General features: G+C 43.9%; 1 long non-coding RNA gene across 1 annotated transcript in view; it reads right to left on the bottom strand.

Annotated features, from left to right (window-relative positions):
• The window catches only part of LOC116876045, a 45,000-nt gene extending 28,295 nt beyond the window's left edge, over positions 1-16,705 (bottom strand). The window contains exons 1-2 of the long non-coding RNA XR_004384309.1: positions 16,384-16,705; positions 7,095-7,244 (exon numbers count right to left, since the gene is read on the bottom strand). This is a non-coding gene — a long non-coding RNA (uncharacterized LOC116876045). The remainder of the gene's footprint in view (positions 1-7,094; positions 7,245-16,383) is intronic.
• Positions 16,706-17,208: the final 503 nt, after the last annotated feature.

The raw sequence follows: 17,208 nt of genomic DNA, 5'->3' as shown, positions 1-17,208 counted from the left end.
GGGAAGTGAATGCAACAGTCCAGGCAGGATGCGGGGAGCACAGTGATGGGCGGTGGGGCTGGTGCCAAGCCATGGACTGGACAGCAGGGAGATTCAAGGAATAATGGGGAGGGGAAGAGAGGCGAGGTCCAGGGAGACTCACAGATTTGGGGCCTGGATGACTGGACACCCAGAAAGATCCTCACCAGCACTTCCTCCTTTCTCTTCCATTCCTTCAGGCTCTGATTCATCTAGTTGCCCACCGTTTATTCACAGACCCAACCTATCAGTCCCATGGTCTCCTCTTGCTGTTCCTCAGCTTCTTCATCCATTAATCAGGGCAAAAGTGGTCATTTCCACATAAGTTTGTAGTGAGGAGTACATAGTTAATCCATAGAAAGTGGTTTTGACAGTGCCCAGGACATAAGCCCTTGAGAAATGGTGGTCATGGTCATTATCGTCACCATCCAGCATCATTTACTTCCCAGCCTCCTACCCTGACTCACTGTGCTCCTCTCTACCTCACTTGGTAGAGAATACACACTCTCCTCTTTCCCACCTTCGTTTTTCTGGCATCTTCAAGACCCCCACATTTTTGCTGTGGAAGAACTTTTTGACACGAGATGTTCACTCACTCTCAAAGTAAAGTGGAATTACAGTTGAGGAGCCCTCCCTCAGCCCCACAGCATTCCCCACCTGCATCCACAGCTGCTGTCCCTCCCCGGTGGCCAGAAAGAACGATAAAATCAGGACAGAAACTCCATCCCCACTGCACCGCCCCCCACCCCCCCGCCCTCAGCGGCTGCTGCCAACCACCTGATGGGCTCCGGCTGAAACCTGCTTGTTTCTTTTTCCATTCTCTAAATGCTCACAGATGTCTGTCTGCTTTTCTCTATTATGTGCCTTCTAGAAGATGGGGGGGAAGATCAGATACTTGTAAATATTTTAATCTCACTTTTTCCTTTCTCTCTTAGTATCAAAAGAAGCAGGGGGTGGAGTTGAAGTGGGCAAAACGTCCAACCAGCTTCATTGCCTATCCTAGGGGGAGAGGGATAGTGAATGAGCTGACCTGTGAACTGGAGCATGCCCTTAACTCCTGACTCAGTGCTCATCCCTCCAGGTCCACCAGACTCTGAGAAGCAGCAGAAGGAACCTGAAGTCTGTGGCCACAGACTTAAGTGGAGACAAAGCACAGTCCCACATAGGCAGCTGGTTTCTGAATTAATATAGGACCTTTAGACAGGTCCCCAGGAGGAAAGACAGGAATGACCACCAATGACCTTAGCTGAGACTGAGAGAAGAACCAGGGAGGATGGCGAGCATATAGTGGTGCCCAAGACTGCTTTACATCTCTCAGAAAGAACCAGAAGGTTTGAAAGAGGATGGGATATTGTCACAGGTATCCGAAACTTTAAAGTTTGTACCTGGGCAAGAAAATCATTACTCTGGAAAGTATGGTACATGGGACGATGTCACTCAAAATTTAAAGATTCAATCAGATCTCCCGTGGGAGTGTAAGTTCACGCAAAATCTTTAAAAAGCAAATCTTTTAAAACCAACATCTTTGACTCAGGAATCTCATTTCTGGGGTTGGATCCTGAGGAAACTGCTCCGAATACAGAAAAAGATATTTGCTATGGTGTTATTTACAATAGCAAAAACAAAACAGTAGAAATGGAAACAGCCCGTCTGCCCATTTATAGGGGAAGAGAGAGAGCACCCAGGTGCATCTTCGAGGGAACCATCTGGCAGTGTGCCTCTTTAAGAAGGGCACACGATAGCACGGAGGCATTTTACAACAAAGGTGGAAAGGACAGTTACATAGAAACCTGTATACACTAGACTTGCAACCACCAGCACAAGATGATTGGGACTGCAGGTTAAAAAAAAACAACAACAAACAAGTGGAATAAAATAGACAAAAATGTATTTATGCTTGTGTTTGGGCGATGGGACCATGGCTAGATCTTTTACTTGTTTTGTATTTTCCAAGAGTTTGTAAGTGGGCGGTTTCACTTTCAAAATGAAAAACAATTATTGGCCTTCAAATTAGAAAACCCATCAAGAGTTTTTGCTTTATTTTTTTTTTAAGATTTTATTCATTTATTTGACACAGAGAGAGAGATTCCAAGTACGCAGGAGGCAGGCAGAGAGAAAGGGGGAAGCAGGCTCCCGGCCAAGCAGAGAGCCCAATGCAAGGCTTGATCCCAGGACCCTGAGATCGTGACCTGAGCCGAAGGCAGAGGCTTTAACCCACCGAGCCACCCAGGTGCCCCCAAGAGTTTTTGCTTTAACGTCTCAATGAAAAGTTTTACATGGAAATCATTTCTTCAGGGTTTTGTTTTGTTTTTTCATTGTAATGTAGTCTAGTAATGTGAAAATTCTGGTACTCCAAGCATTAACACACCTTTGCTCCCTCAAAATGCTCACATTCTCTTAGTTTTTACTTCCAAAGAAAGAGGATATTGGGGGGTTGGGGGAGGCAGAGGCAACCACAATATAATCTGCAGACCTAAATATAGACTGCAGCTTACACAGGAGGGCCCAGAGGAAGTGGAGATAAAATTTTCCACTGGATGACCTCATTTGCCTAAAACACCCAGGAGTCCTTACAGAAGTACGGCCCTTCTTACAGATCTTACAGAAGATCTTACAGAAGATCTTACAGAAATACGGCCATTCTGTATTCTGGGCCAGCAGCCTGCAGAAGGGTGGTATGGACTGGCCCACGTTCATGGAGGAGGAGGGTCTGAGCAGGAGAAATCATTCCCTCCAGACCTGCGGAAGCATCTGGGACCCATGAGCTGAGAACAGCGGGAGGAGCCTGGGCTGGGCCTCAGTCGCACTGCTCTTAAGTGCCCTCCCTGCAGCTTCCCCGCAAGAAAGGGCACACCCCAGTCAGAAAGGACTGGCTTTCATATCTTGAATCCTAAAGACACAGAGCTGCTATCGGGGAATATCTAGGTGGGAATGAGACCGGAAGCCCTAGTGGTGCCATCTGAGCCCTTCTTCTGAGCTCGTTTCAAACCGTAAACATCCTCTGTCAAGGAAGAATCCACAAGTCATCTGGGAACCCTGGGTGAGTGAGCTCGAGGCAGCAAGGCAATGAGGATTGTTGCTAAAGGGCACTTTTTTGGAGCCGGTTTGAGTTGGCCTGTGAGATTTGCCTCCTAATTACGTCTGCTCTGGGTAGGGAAAGGGAAGGGACTAGGTAACAAATACATAAGGAAGCAAGCTAACAGAAAGGAAGGCTGCCTTCAGAAGCCACCCACCTTGTCAAAGACAGCCCTGCTTGGGCAGCCTCTGCATGACTTGGAGGGTCTTGGATCTCTGAACCCTCTGACTTCCTCCCAACATGAAGCCCTCGCATCCAGAACACCCGCCCCACCTTTGTCCATGTACCTTTGGTTCAACCAATCAAACAGCCAGATTTTTTTTAAAGGAAACTTTTTTAAAGGAAATATTTTGGAGTATAATAAGACCTATCTATCCTTTGCCCAGATTCAATAATTATTAACCCATGGCCAATCTTGTTTCACCTGCATTCCCATCATTTCCTCCTTCCCCACCAATAATTTGAAGCAAATCCAAACATTACACAGTTTCACCTATAAAGAGTTCAGCATATACATATATATAATAATATATTTATATACAATTGTAATTTACATATACATATATAAAAATAAGGTCTTTTATTTTTTTAATTTATTTTTTATTTTTTTAAAAGATTATATTTATTCATTTGACAGAGATCACAAGCAGAGAGGCAGGCAGAGAGAGGGGACACAGGCTCCCTGCTGAGCAGAGAGCCCGATGTGAGGCTCGATCCCAGGACTCTAGGATCATGATCCAAGCCAAAGGCAGAGGCCTTAACCCACTTAAACCACTTAACGCTTAACCCACTTAAGCCACCCAGGCACCCCAAAAAATAAGGTATTTTTAAAACCATTGTCACTATACCATGCTCAACCTGAAAAAGCTAATGTTTAACTTTTTCTGATTATCGCATACATTTTTTGTGTACTTGAATCAGGATCCAAATATAGTTCTTATACTTTTGACTGACTGTCATGTCTCAAGACAAAGAGCTGAACCATGAAACTATGATATCCAAATTTAGGGCAGGTAGCAGAGTGGCATTCGGCATTCTTAACTGGTGCCAATCATTAAACCCAAGCATTCATTCATTGATTCATTCAACAGATATTTATGAAGAACCTCTGTGCACCAGGCCTGTGTGCTACACTGGGGTATAATGATGGCTGTGATTATTACTAGAGCCTATATTATAGAGAGAGTATGGTGAAGAAAGCAGACTTTGGCCAAATGATCACACAAGTGAATGTGGCATTTAAAAGATTGAAAAGTGCTATGAAGAAAGGTGCTACAGGCCTCAGTAACATGGAGTCTACATAACTCTGCAAAACAATATTAGGGTCAACAGGTTGAAATGTTGGGGAATCAAATGTGGGCATAGTAGAGGGAAAAACTAAAAAAAATAACCAAGCATAAAAAGAAGCAGGAATATATGATCCATAACCAAGAGAAACACCAAGCACCAGAAACAGATCCAGAAATGAAACAAGTGATAAAGTTAGTAGACAGGATATTAAAATAGCTACCATTGCATATGTCCAAGAAAGTAAAGGAAAGTGTGATCATGATAAGGATAGACATGGAAAATATTTTATAAGACCCAACTGGACTTCTAGAGATGCAAAATAAATCTGAGTGGGCTTACACAGAAGAAAAAATTAATGAACTTGAAGATATAACAGTAAAAACAGTATTAGTGCTCTGTGACATAACATCAAACATACGTGTAACTAAAATTCAAGAAGAGAAGAAAGAGGGACAAAAGAGTCTGAAGAAATAATGGTTAATATTTTTCCAAATTTGGGGCACCTGGGTGTGTCAGTCATTAAGCGTCTGCCTTTGGCTCAGGTCATGATCCCAGGGTCCTGGGATCGAGCCTTGCATCAGGTTCCCTGCTCGGTGGGAAGTCTGCTTCTCCCTCTTCCACCCACCCTACTTGTGTTCCCTCTCTTGCTGTCTCTCTCTCTGTGTCAAATAAATAAATAAATAAATAATCTTTAAAAAAAATTTTTTAAAGATTTTTTCAAATTTAATGACAATTATAAACCCACAAATACAAGAAGACAAATGAAAATGAACCCCAAGAGTAAGAAACATGAAGAAAACTACATCCAGTCATATCATAATCAATACTTAAAACCAGCAATACAGAAAAAATCTTAAAAGCAGCCGGGGCGGGGGACAGTGGGGGGATACATTCCACACAGAACAATGATAATAAGAATGACAGCAGACTTTTCATCATAAGCAATTCAAGTGAGAAGATAGTGGAGTGACATCTTTGTTAGGAAAAAAACTACTAGCCTAGATTTCTACACATAGAGAAAATATCTTTCAAAAAAAAAAAAAATAGGGACCTTTTAAGACATATGAGAGCCAAAAGAAGTCACCACCAGCAAGCCACCAGGATAATGAAATCTTCAAGTAGGTTTTTCAGGCAGCATGAAAATTATATCAAAAGAAAATTTTAATATACAGAAAGGAAGAGCCCCAGAAATAGCAAATATGTGAGTAAATATAAAAGTCTTGTTTTATTATTATTTAAGTCTCCTTAAAAGGTAATTGATAGTTTAAAGCAAAACTGATACATGCACGCTGTGGTTCCTAGTATATGCAGAAGTAAAATGTATGACAGCAAAAGCACCAAGACCAGGAGCAGAGAAATGGAAGGCTAGTGGTATAAGGTTCTTTCAGCATAAGTGAAGTGGTATATTATTTCTTGAAGGTAAACTGTGATAAGTTAAATGTCTACATTTTAAATCCTAAAGCAACCACTAAAAGAACAAAAAGGCTTAGCTAATAAGCAAATAAATGTGATAAAATGAAATCGTAAAATGAATACTTATTTCATACAAAAGCAAAAGGGGGGAGGAACAAAGAATAGATGGCACAAATAGAAAACCAGTCGCAAAATGGTATTTTTAAATCTAACACATCAATAGGCACCCCAATTAAAAGGCAGAGATTGTCAGATTGGATAAGAAAGCAAGGCACAACTATATGCTCTCTACGGGGAATCCACTTTAAATATAAAGAACAATTTAGGTGAAAAGTAAAAGCACGGAAAAAGATACACTAAAACTAAACAAAAGAATGCAGGAGTTGCTATAAAATACCAGACAAATTTTAGAGCAGGAATATTACCAGGGGTAAGGGTCATTTCATAATAATAAAGGAGCAAATTCATAATCATCAGTATTGGTACAGCTAACGACAGAGCTTCAAAATACATAAAGCATACTGCCATTATTCACAGGCAACATAATTGAGTATATAGAACCCCCAAAAAGATGTAGAGAAGAACTATTAGTACAAATAAGTAATTTACCAAAGTCACTGGATACACAGTCAATATCTGATCTCTTCCATTTTAGCCATTCTGGTGGGAGTATAATAGTATCACACTGTGGTTTTAATTTATATTTCTAGGATGACATTTTTTTTTTTAAGATTTTACTTATTTATTTGACAGACAGAGATCACAAGTAGGCAGAGAGGTAGGCAGAGAGAGAGGAGGAAGCAGGCTCCCCACAGAGCAGACAGCCCGATGCAGGGCTCGATCCCAGGACCCCGGGATCATGACCCGAGCCGAAGGCAGAGGCTTTAACCCACCGAGCCACCCAGGTGCCCCTAGGATGACATTTTTTAAAAAGATTTATTTATTTATTTGAGAGAGAGAGAGTGGGGTGGGGGGCGGAGAGAGGGAGACAAGCTGAGCAGTAAGCCCAATGCGAGGCTCGACCCCATGACCCTGAAACCATGACTTGAGCCAAGATCAAGAGTCAGACACTTAACCGACTGAGCCAGCCAGGCACCTCTCCAGAATGACATTTTAATATACTTACTGACTACTGAGAAATTTTCTTTAGTAAATGTATAATTCTTTCGCCTATTTTTCTATTGGGTTGTCTGTCTTTTTCCTGTATTGATTTGTAGGATTTCCTTCTGTATTCTGTATATGACTCCTTTGACAGCTTACATATGACAAATATTTTCTTCCACTCTCTGTGGCTTACCTGTTCACTTTCGTTCCAGTTGTACATTTACTACCTTCGTGATTGCTTTGCTCTGCTTGGTGATTCTGGAACTGGACTCTGAAGATGATATTTCTCCTGTGCCAGCTGGCTTGATGATGTGTTTTGTCAGCAGAAGATACTGGAGGCTCACTGCAAGGATGGAAGAGGAAGAGTTACTTATTTTCTTCTGTTGATATATTTTTGCATGGAACACCAAACGGAGCAGTGTACAAAGGTCCGGGCTTGTTTACCACGGTGGTGAATACTTTCCAGCCATTCCCTTTGTTCCTGCAGTAGCTGACAGAGTATTCTTGAAGCAGCCATGACCCTCTTCAGAGATCTGAATCTTAGCCTTATGGGGTGGGGGGGATGCTCTCCTCCTAAGCTTCCCCCCCCCCAAGATTTTATTTATTTATTTGACAGAGAGAGAGAGCACAAGTAGGCACAGAGGCAGGCAGAGAGAGGGGGGGAAGCAGGCTCCCCGCTGAGCAGAGAGCCCAATACGGGGCTTGATCCCAGGACCCTGGGATCATGACCTGAGCCGAAGGCAGAGGCTTAACCCACTGAGCCACCCAGGCGGCCCTAAGCTTTTTTTTTTTTTTTTTTTTTAAGATTTATTTATTTATTTGAGAGAGAGAGAGAGAAGAAAGCACGTGAGTGGGGGGCAGAGGGAGAGGGAGGGAAGACGGCACCCCACTGAGCAAGGAGCCTAATGCAGAGCTTGAATTCACAAGTTGGATCTCAAGACCTGAGCTGAGATCAAGAGTTAGATGCTTAATGGACTGAGCTACCCAGGTGCTCCAAACATATAATCTTAAAAAGAAGGAAACTGGGGCACCTGTGTGGCTCAGTCAGTTAAGCGTCTGACTCCTTGATTTCTGCTCAGGTCATGATCTCAGGGTCATGGGATCAAGCCATGTATCAGGCTCTACACTCAGCAGGGAGTCTGCTTCTCTCTCTCTCCCTCTCCCTCTGCCCCTTCACACCCAACACATGCTCCCGCTCTCGCTCTCTCTCTCTCTCAAATAAATAAATAAATCTTTAAAAATAAAAAATATTTAATTTTTAAGTAATCTTTTCACCCAACACAGGGCTCAAACCCACAACCCTGAGATCAAGAGTTACATGCTCCACCAACTGAGCCAACCAGGCACCCTGAAGTGTTTAGACTCCCTCCTTGTTCACTTTTCCCTCAACCCTGAGGTCATAGCTGCTTCCTGCACTTACGACCTTTATTATATCTTATTATATCTAAGCACTCTCCTTTACCCTTTTAGATCACCTTTTTCCTTTTCTTTGTATTCTATTTCTTTATATTAAATATCTCTGCTCATGTTAATTGGTATAATTTTGGTCTCCTGACTTGATGCTGATTTACACTCTCTTGATAGTGGCATTTGGTGAATGAAAGTTCTTAATCCTAACATGCTTTGACAGCTTTGTTGAGAATCAGTTGGTTCCATATGCGCTGGTGTAGTTCCGGGCTTTCTATTTTGTTCCATTGATCTATGTAGTTATCTTCACACCAGCACCACACTGTCTTGATTACTGTAGCTGTATAATAAGGTCTTGAAATCACATAGTTTAAGTTTTCCAACTTTGCTCTTTTCTATGCTGTTTTGGCTCACTAGGTCCTTTGAATTTTCATATAAATTTTAGAAACAGCTTGCCAATTTCTATAAAAATGCCTTCTGATATTTTATTATGAATTTTGTTAAATGTCTAGGTCAATCTGGTTTGAACTGACATCTTTTTTTTTTTTTTTTAAAGTAGGCTCCACACCCAGTGTGGGGCTTGAACTCACAACCCTGAGATCAAGAGCCACATGCTCCAGTGACTGAGCCAGCCAGGTGCACCAAACTGACATTTTAACACTATTGAATCTTCTGATCCGTGAACATTGTGTTAGTCTGCTCAGGTTGCCATAACAAAATACCATTGACTGAGTGGTTTAAACAACACAAATTTCTTTCTCACAGCTCTGGAACCTGGAAAGCCCAAGATCAAGGTACGGGCAAGGCAGGTTTCATTCTTTTCTAAATTTTTTTAAAAACTTTGTTTATTTACTTGAGAGAAAGAGAGCAAGAGCAGAGGAGAAGGGCAGAGGGTGAGGGAGAAGCAGACTCCCCACCGAGCAGGGAGCCCAAGGTAGGGCTCCATCCCAGGATCCTGGGACCATGACCTGAGCTGAAGGCAAATGTTTAACCGACTGAGCCCCCCAGGAGCCCCAGCATTGCCATTTTAGGACATCTTTCAAAATGTTTTCCATGAACATTGTAATGTCCTTTTACAACCAAATAATCATGAACATTTTTATGTTATTATGTTATTATTATCTGACATTATTTTTAGTGATCATGTAAAATTCCATTGTATGAATAACCACAATAAAATTAACTTCATATTACATTTACATTTATCTTTTTAATTTCAATCTCATAGCTATCCGTTCATTGGAATCCCTTTTCAACTTTTTTCCCCTTTGTTCTATTATGTTTCCTCTCGGTTTAGGGTAATCCACGGATTTACTTGGACGAGCTCTCCATCGGCCTCTGAGATGTAGACCTAAACGTTTCACGACACAGGCCCCAGGGGGAGTCCTGGGGTCTGCTCCTGGAGCTGCTCCTCCAAGTAAGAGCCATTCGTTCCATGTTCTTCTGAAATGTTTGTTCAACCAACTCTGCATCCACTAAGTGTACATCCATCCTCCAACACCGTTCTAAATACGTGTGGGAAGCTAATTCCGTTCACTGATTTCTTGTTGAGGTTGAGCCCTTAGAGAGCCGTTTGTAGACCATACTTGGCATCTTCAGTGGACTCCTTCGAAACCCCTCGTGGATCCTTTGGGATCCCACCCACTGTGTGTACTTCACTACTAACAGCTTGCACTGATGACTTTCAGAGGATTGACCTTGGGCACCAAAGCTGCTGCACTCGAATTTAACACTTTCCCCCTGGGCAGCCTATGCCAATGACTAAGTGAACTGAGGGCATAAATACCTGGTAGCTTTGATTCAGGGTAGCAAGCTCTCAAGTATAATCTGGACCCCGGAGCTCCCCGTGGGATCAGGCTGAGTCTGGGACCTGAAATCTCACTTTTGCTTGATTTCTTCCCTTCCCTATCCTACTTCTGCCATTCCCCTGTAGTTGTCTTCTGACAGCCATTCCTTTATAAACCCTTGCCACCTGAATCCTCGGCCCAGGCTCTTCTTTTGGTAGAACCTCGTCTAAAGACGGCATCCAAAAAGCACTGTAGGCATCACTCAGAGGAGGCTCCTTCCCACCGTCACTCCCACTACCATCCCCCACCTTCCAGACCCAAAGAAACTGGTGTGCCAAACTTCAGAACAACTTGATATCTGAACATCTTTGCTCGCACTGTAGGGGCCTACTTAGCCAGAGCTAAGTTTAACCATCTCGGTTAAACAGCTGTTTTGTTGTTTGTGCAGTAAAACTTAAACTGACCCTGCCCCCCCCCACCCCACCAGAGGAACTTGCTAAAAAGCAAGTCTGGGAAACCAGTAAAATATGGTCAACCAGTCCCTGATAACAGAGCCCAAATACAAGGGCGGGTCAGGTCAGGTGGAGACATCCAATCAGTAAAACACACATACTATCTCCCTAACTGCCAAAGAATGTGGGCCCCGCATTTTGGGCGCCAAACTTGGGCGCCAATTCTGACCAAGGTGATAGGCTAGTTCAAATAGCTACTATAGGGTGAATTGTAATTCAATTGGCCACCCGTGTGTGACCTAGCATGACTATGCAACTTTCTCTGTATGTTACAATCTCATTGGCCACCTGTGTGTGGCCAGGCCCAACCACATGGCCTTTGCTCTATAAAAGCTAGTCTGTGAGGCTGGGAGGGCCTCCATAAGGGATAGCCAAGACCGGTCGGTCTGATTCTCGATGCTGGCACGAAATAAAGCTTTGCTTGACCTTCGCTTTGTATCAGTCTCACTCCTTTGATCATGGACCCCATCAGCACTAAAAAAAAAAATAACAGGTGTTTTTATCCACCTTACAAAAGAATTCACAACAGGTTCCTAAATATAGGGAACACCACTTGCGTGCTCACCATAAAATTACACAATCTTACCCCCAAAATTGACCCAAAGCAACTTTTCCAGAAATAATGTGTCCTATATAAAGCCATGTACTGTAAAGCAGCCCCAAAGTGGAGACTTTGAACTCCCTCTCTGTGAAAGTGCTTTCTCCTGGGGCCCTCTGGTGAGTTTCTGAGTCCTTCCCTCAGCCCCCTCCTTCCAGCCCTGAAGGGAGTTGCCATGGTGACCGTGGGCCTTTGACCTCTGGAGTAGCTCAGGCTCTGAAGAAATGCCTTCTGCCAGCGTGGCTAAGAAGTGGGGAGCTGAGATGCAAATGGCATTCCCCTTGGTCAACCACGCACATATTCAACTAGTTTAGCCTCCAAGATGTGAGGAAAGTACCCAGACAACTTCACAAGCCGGGGAGCTGACACCAGGCTCACCCTGCTACTGCAGAGAAGCAGCCTTAACAATACCCCTCACCCTGAGCCCAATCCAGACAGTCTCCGCACGCAAAGAAAGGCCATCCTCGGGGAGGCGGGTTGGGGCTGAATGGCTCTAATTAATTTATTATTGGAGTTCACGGATACAAAGAGAGGGTCACTACAAATGTAAATGATGCTGTTTTTATCCCAGGATCTAAAGCCACTTAACCAGGGAAATAAAAGCTATCTCACATTTGTTTAATTAGCTCATTTGAATAGAAGAGAGGCCAGGGAGGGACAAAAAAGGCCTGAACTCAGGAACTTGCCCACAGGAATCATTCATCCCCCCCTTGACAGGGAAGCCCTGCTGAACACCTTCCTCAGTACTTGTTTTTAAATATTATTAATATTTGCAATTATAAAAATAGTCTGTGCTCATTGTCACAAGGCAAACAATACAGAATTTATTTTAAGTTACTGTCTCCCCTCCAAATCCAGTCAGTTGAGGTAATCAGTGTTAACATCCTGGAGCATATAGCCTTCCATCACTTCCTTTGTGACCATTTCAACGTATCTAACCATTCCCCATCATGGCCTCCCCCTCTGCCTCACCTTCTTTAAAGCTGTTCCTGCTTCTCGACATTGTATCATGCAAACTTCTCCACATCAACATCTATGGATCTAATTAACTCTTTAACACCTCCATAATCTTCTATAAATACTATAATTTATTCAACAGGCACCCATTGATGGACAATTCTGATTATATCCAGCTTTTGCTGCTATAAATAGGGTCTGTCTTTTGTGTGTATATAGACAGAACTTATTGTATATATACGATATTGTATGTCTCATTACCTACATTGTATATAGCTTATATATATGTATATGGATATTATTATTTCTATAAGATACATTCTCAAAGTTGGAATCAGATGATGTGTTCATTTTACTTCTAACAGTCACCTTGAGATTACTTTTTCAAAAAGGCTTAGCAATTCACATAGTCTCTGTTTACCCACGCACTTGACAACACTGGATGTTATCAATCTTTAATTTTCGCCAATCTGATGAGTGAAACCGGTACTAATTATTGTTTTCTTTTGCGTTTCCCTGACTACAAATAGAGTTGAGTGTCTTTTCATATGCTTGTCGGGCATTTGTATTCTTTCATCTGTAAAATGTTTATTCATATCATTTGTCTGGTTTTTTTTGTAAAGTTTTGTCTTTTTCTTGTAAGGTTATACACTCACAATATTATTTATGTCTGTCACAGGTATAATCATTGTTAGTTAGGGGGCTTAGTACAACTTGATCCATTTTGTCCCTTCCCTGTCGGTTTCACTTGCAAATGTCAGCACTCTCCGTTTTTTCCAAGTCAATGGTCAAAGGAGCTGGGCTGGGGGAAAGCACGCCGACTACGGAAAAGAACAGAGAGGAGGTTCAAGTCACCAGAGCAGTGAGTTTGTGCTAGGAGGTGGGGAAAACCAAGTTGAAGAAAACTGAGCATCTATAATACTCTTATATCTGGTGGAGAGAGATGAGTAGCTTTTCCAGAATTCAATCTCCTTGTTCTGCTTTATTTTCTTTTAAGATTTTATTTTATTTATTTAAGAGAGAGAGACCACAAACAGGGAGAGCAGCAGAGGGAGAGGGAGAAGCAGACTCTTCTCTGAGGAGCCCAGCATGGTGCTCGATCCCAGGACCCTGGGATCGTGATCTGAGCTGAAGGCAGATGCTTAACCGACTAAGCTACCAGGTGCCCCTGCTTTTTTTTAAAGATTTTATTTTTAAGTCATCTCTGCACCCAGCGTGGGGCTTGAACTTAGAACCCTGAGATCAAGAGTCACATGCTCTACCAGCTAAGCCAGCCAGGCGCCCCTCTTTGTTGTGCTTTAAATGCTCCTCCTCCTCCTCTTGGAATAGAATCCTTCTCCCATATCCCTTTATCTAGCTCACTCTTACTCATTTCTCAAAACTCAGCTCAAATATCACCTCTTCTGTCAGCCTTCCTCGATCCACCCACTAGCTGACCTAGATGCCCCTCCTACGTATAGTACTATTCTAGCTCTCGTCACATCACCTCATAACCCCCTGGTCGGCTTGTCATTTCCTGTCCACTCTAGACTGATCGCCTTTAGAACAAGACTCCCTTTGGATCACCTGTCCATTCCCAGGGCCAGCACCTTTGTGAGTGCTTTGTTTGTTCAAAGAATAGCTTGTACAAATTTAGCAAATTTATATATATATAACGCATGATCCCTGATATCACAGTAGTTACCATCTAGCTGAGACACAGTAACTCAGTAAAATGGAGTAGCAACTATACTTCAGTAGAAGAGTATGTAACTGAGAATAGAAATGGGATAGAAGCCCTGGATAAGGGGGTACAGGGGAAGAGTCATGGAGGACGTGGGACTTGTTCTGGATTGTGATGGGTGGGTGAGATTAGGATAAGGAGTAAGAAGAAACAAGGGCAGCCAGGCAGGGGCAGCAATGGACAAAGACTGGGACTGGGAAAGAGGACGTGGTGATTATGTGACAGCAGGGAGGCTCAAGTGACCAGAGCAGAGAGTGTGCTGGAGGAGGAGGAAACTTGCCTGGGATAGCGTGTGGCTTCCAGCAAGGACTTTCTGGATTACTACAAATGGGCATGTTGCTCCCCAGATCTTGTTGGCTGATTATGGCACTCTGCCACATCCTCTAGAGATATGTTCACATGCCTCTGTCACTAAATTGTAAGCTCCTGGTCTGGAGTGGGTTTGCAAAATAATGCCCTACCACCACCACACACACACAAAGATGCCCATATCGTAATCTCCAGAACCTGTGAATAGTCTGCATTATGTGGCATTATGTGGCAGAAGGGAATTAAGGTTGTTAGTCAGCTGACCTAAAACCAGATTATTCTGGATTGTCTGGGTGGGTCCAATATAATCACATGGGTCCTTAAAAATGGCACAGAGAGGCAGAAGAAGGGAGGCAGAGGGAGCTGTGACTCCTGGAGGGGACCCGAGGGATACAGTGTGAGGATTCAGCTCACTTTCGGCTTTGAAGGTGGAGGAAGGAGCCAGCAAGCCAAGGTGCTCAGACGGGCTCCAAATGCTGGAAAAGGCAAGGAAGTAGATTCTCCCCAGAGCCTCCAGAGAGAAAAGAGCCGTGCAGGCATCCTGATGTTAGCCCAAGGAGACCTGTTACAGCCTTCCGACATACAGGACTGTAAGGTAATAAACACGTACTGTTGAAGCCGTGAAGTTGGACATGATTTGTTACAGCAGCAAGAGGAAACCAACAGGGGCGCCTGGGTGGTTCTGTCAGTTGAGCCACTGCCTTTGGCTCACGTCGTGATCCCGGGGTCCTGGGATCGAGTCCCGCATCAGGCTCCTTGCTCAGTGGGGAGCCTGCTTCTCTCTCTGCCTCTGCCTGCCACTCTGCCTGCTTGTGCTCTCTCTCTCTCTCTGACAAATAAATAAATAAATAAAATCTTAAAAAAAAAAAAAAAGGAGGAAACTAACACAGGAGGGACCATGTCTCGGCTGAATTTGCATACACATGTAACCTAGCTCTGTTTCGGTGCTCCCTTAATGCAGTTGCATTAAGAATTCCTGACTCAACATCCCTCCCAGAAAACATGCAGCAAACTCTATCAATATCCGTGGGCTTAGAGCCACGTGCTCTAGGTCATTTTGCTCTCAGCACAGATTTTGTTTTTGCTATTATAAAATAATACCAGAGCAAACATCTTTCTTCTGTTTTTGAAATGGTTTGCTTATCCTAAGCAGACTTCCTGGGTCGAAGATGACGGACAGTGTTGATGGCTCTTGATCCATTTAGCCAACCTACTTTCCAGAGGGTTCAAGCTAATACACACCCTTACTTGTAACCAAGCACCATCCTCTACCACAACTGGGCCCAGCAGGGCCCTCATGCATGGCCTCTCCACTGAACGTTAAAGCTTTTCCTGCTCTCATATCGACTGTGTAAGTCTGGGCCACTGAGCCTCACTGGGGCCCTCTCACACTGAGCAGAGATCCTGGACATTTTGCTGTGGTGGCCTTCCTGGTGGCAAGAGCAACTTCTCCACAGCCATGAGGAACATTCCTTAGGGATAATGCTGGTCCAGGAGGGAGCAACCTGACACATCCCTAGATTATTTTTAGTCAGCAATTACAATGGGATAATTTTTTTTTTTTTTAAGAGTTGCAAGAACTGATCTGCTTATGTTCAGGAAGCTGGTAATTTTCCAGTGTCCCCAAAGAGGCAGCCTGGGAACTGGGGAGTGACTGGCCCCAGAGGGAGAAGCTGGTTGATTTAAAGCTCTGATTCTTTTTCCCTCTTTGCAGTAGAGTGGGTGGGGTGTTTTTGTTCGCAATGACTCTTTTGTTTACTATGCTAATAAGAGCATCCTGGAAGCATTTTTGCACCTGCTTTGTGCTCACAGAACACAGAACTGCGGGCTTCATCTTCCTTTAAGGAATGACTGTCTTCCCACTTTAGGAGAAAAATCACACAAATAAAATTTTGCTTGCCTCGACTTTATCACTCACAGAAGTCTTACTGCACTTAGGGGAGGAGGATGTTGTTCAAGCATGGGGCAGCAACCAAGTAGGGATGGGTTCAACAGGACCTCCCAAAGCGCTGGGAACTGGAGGCTCCTGGGAAAGCGGGCAGTTCCCGTCTCGCGCTCTTGGAGTGCGCAGGCAGTCTGGTGGCTCTTTTTGGCCTCTGTTCTTTCCCCCTGCCCAGCTTTTAGGAGGCCGGCAGAAGGTCCGACTGCCCCAGAGGATCCTCCTGGGGCTCTGTCAGGCCCAAACGTACCTTGGTTTTGACCGCAGAGGCTTCATCTGGAGAATGGAAAAAGCCAGAGGTCTTCACTGTAGTCCTGCTCCTCCTCAGGCCTTCCCTCATGACTGAGTCTCCGGTCCCCAGGGCCTCAGGCTCCCTCTCTGTGAAATGGCCAAACAATCTTGCTTCCCAGGGAGCGAGCACACGGTGTGCCTGGGGTCTGGGGAAGAGCAACAAATATTTATAAATCCCTCACTGAGGTGGCAGCTGAAACAGCTGACGGAGCAAAGCCCGACCTCAGTCAGGTCCCAGACCTCCACGGGGCCTGTTTCTTCCTGCCACCTCCCGCCCGCCCCCTGACAGAGCAGGGCTGACCTCCAGCCTAGTGGTGGGGCCCCAGGCAAATTCCCAGCCCATGAATTTCCTTTGGCACTTTGAGGCTCCCCCAGGAGGATTCATGAGACCGCAGCAGGAAATGAGGAACATATTTTTAAATCAGAAGGGGAAGCAATGTCTTTGTGTCAGATAAGTGGCCTGGATCCAGGGCTGAGAGACTAGGGCGCATTTCTCTTCACAGACAGCAGGTGCTCTTCTAGATGTGGTTATGGCAACAAAATAAATGATGGATAATTGCTTTTGTGACAACTTGCCAATTAAATTAGACTCAGCAGAATAACATAATGACAATTTGTTATGCTCCGGTGGGCACTAACATACCAATCATAATTAAATGCTATGACTGAAATAGAATACCGCTCGACGCAGGAATATATAACCCCAATTCCCTCTCCGTGAAGCATTATAGGTTGAGGCTTGATTTTAATTTCGGAAAGATAATGGCATTAGTGCATATCCAAG

Source organism: Lontra canadensis, unplaced genomic scaffold, assembly GCF_010015895.1.
Source record: "Lontra canadensis isolate GAN:19392208 unplaced genomic scaffold, GSC_riverotter_1.0 scaffold43, whole genome shotgun sequence".
Taxonomy (NCBI): domain Eukaryota; kingdom Metazoa; phylum Chordata; class Mammalia; order Carnivora; family Mustelidae; genus Lontra; species Lontra canadensis.
The sequence above is the reverse complement of the archived record's forward strand: the minus strand, read 5'-3'. Positions and strand labels throughout refer to the sequence as shown.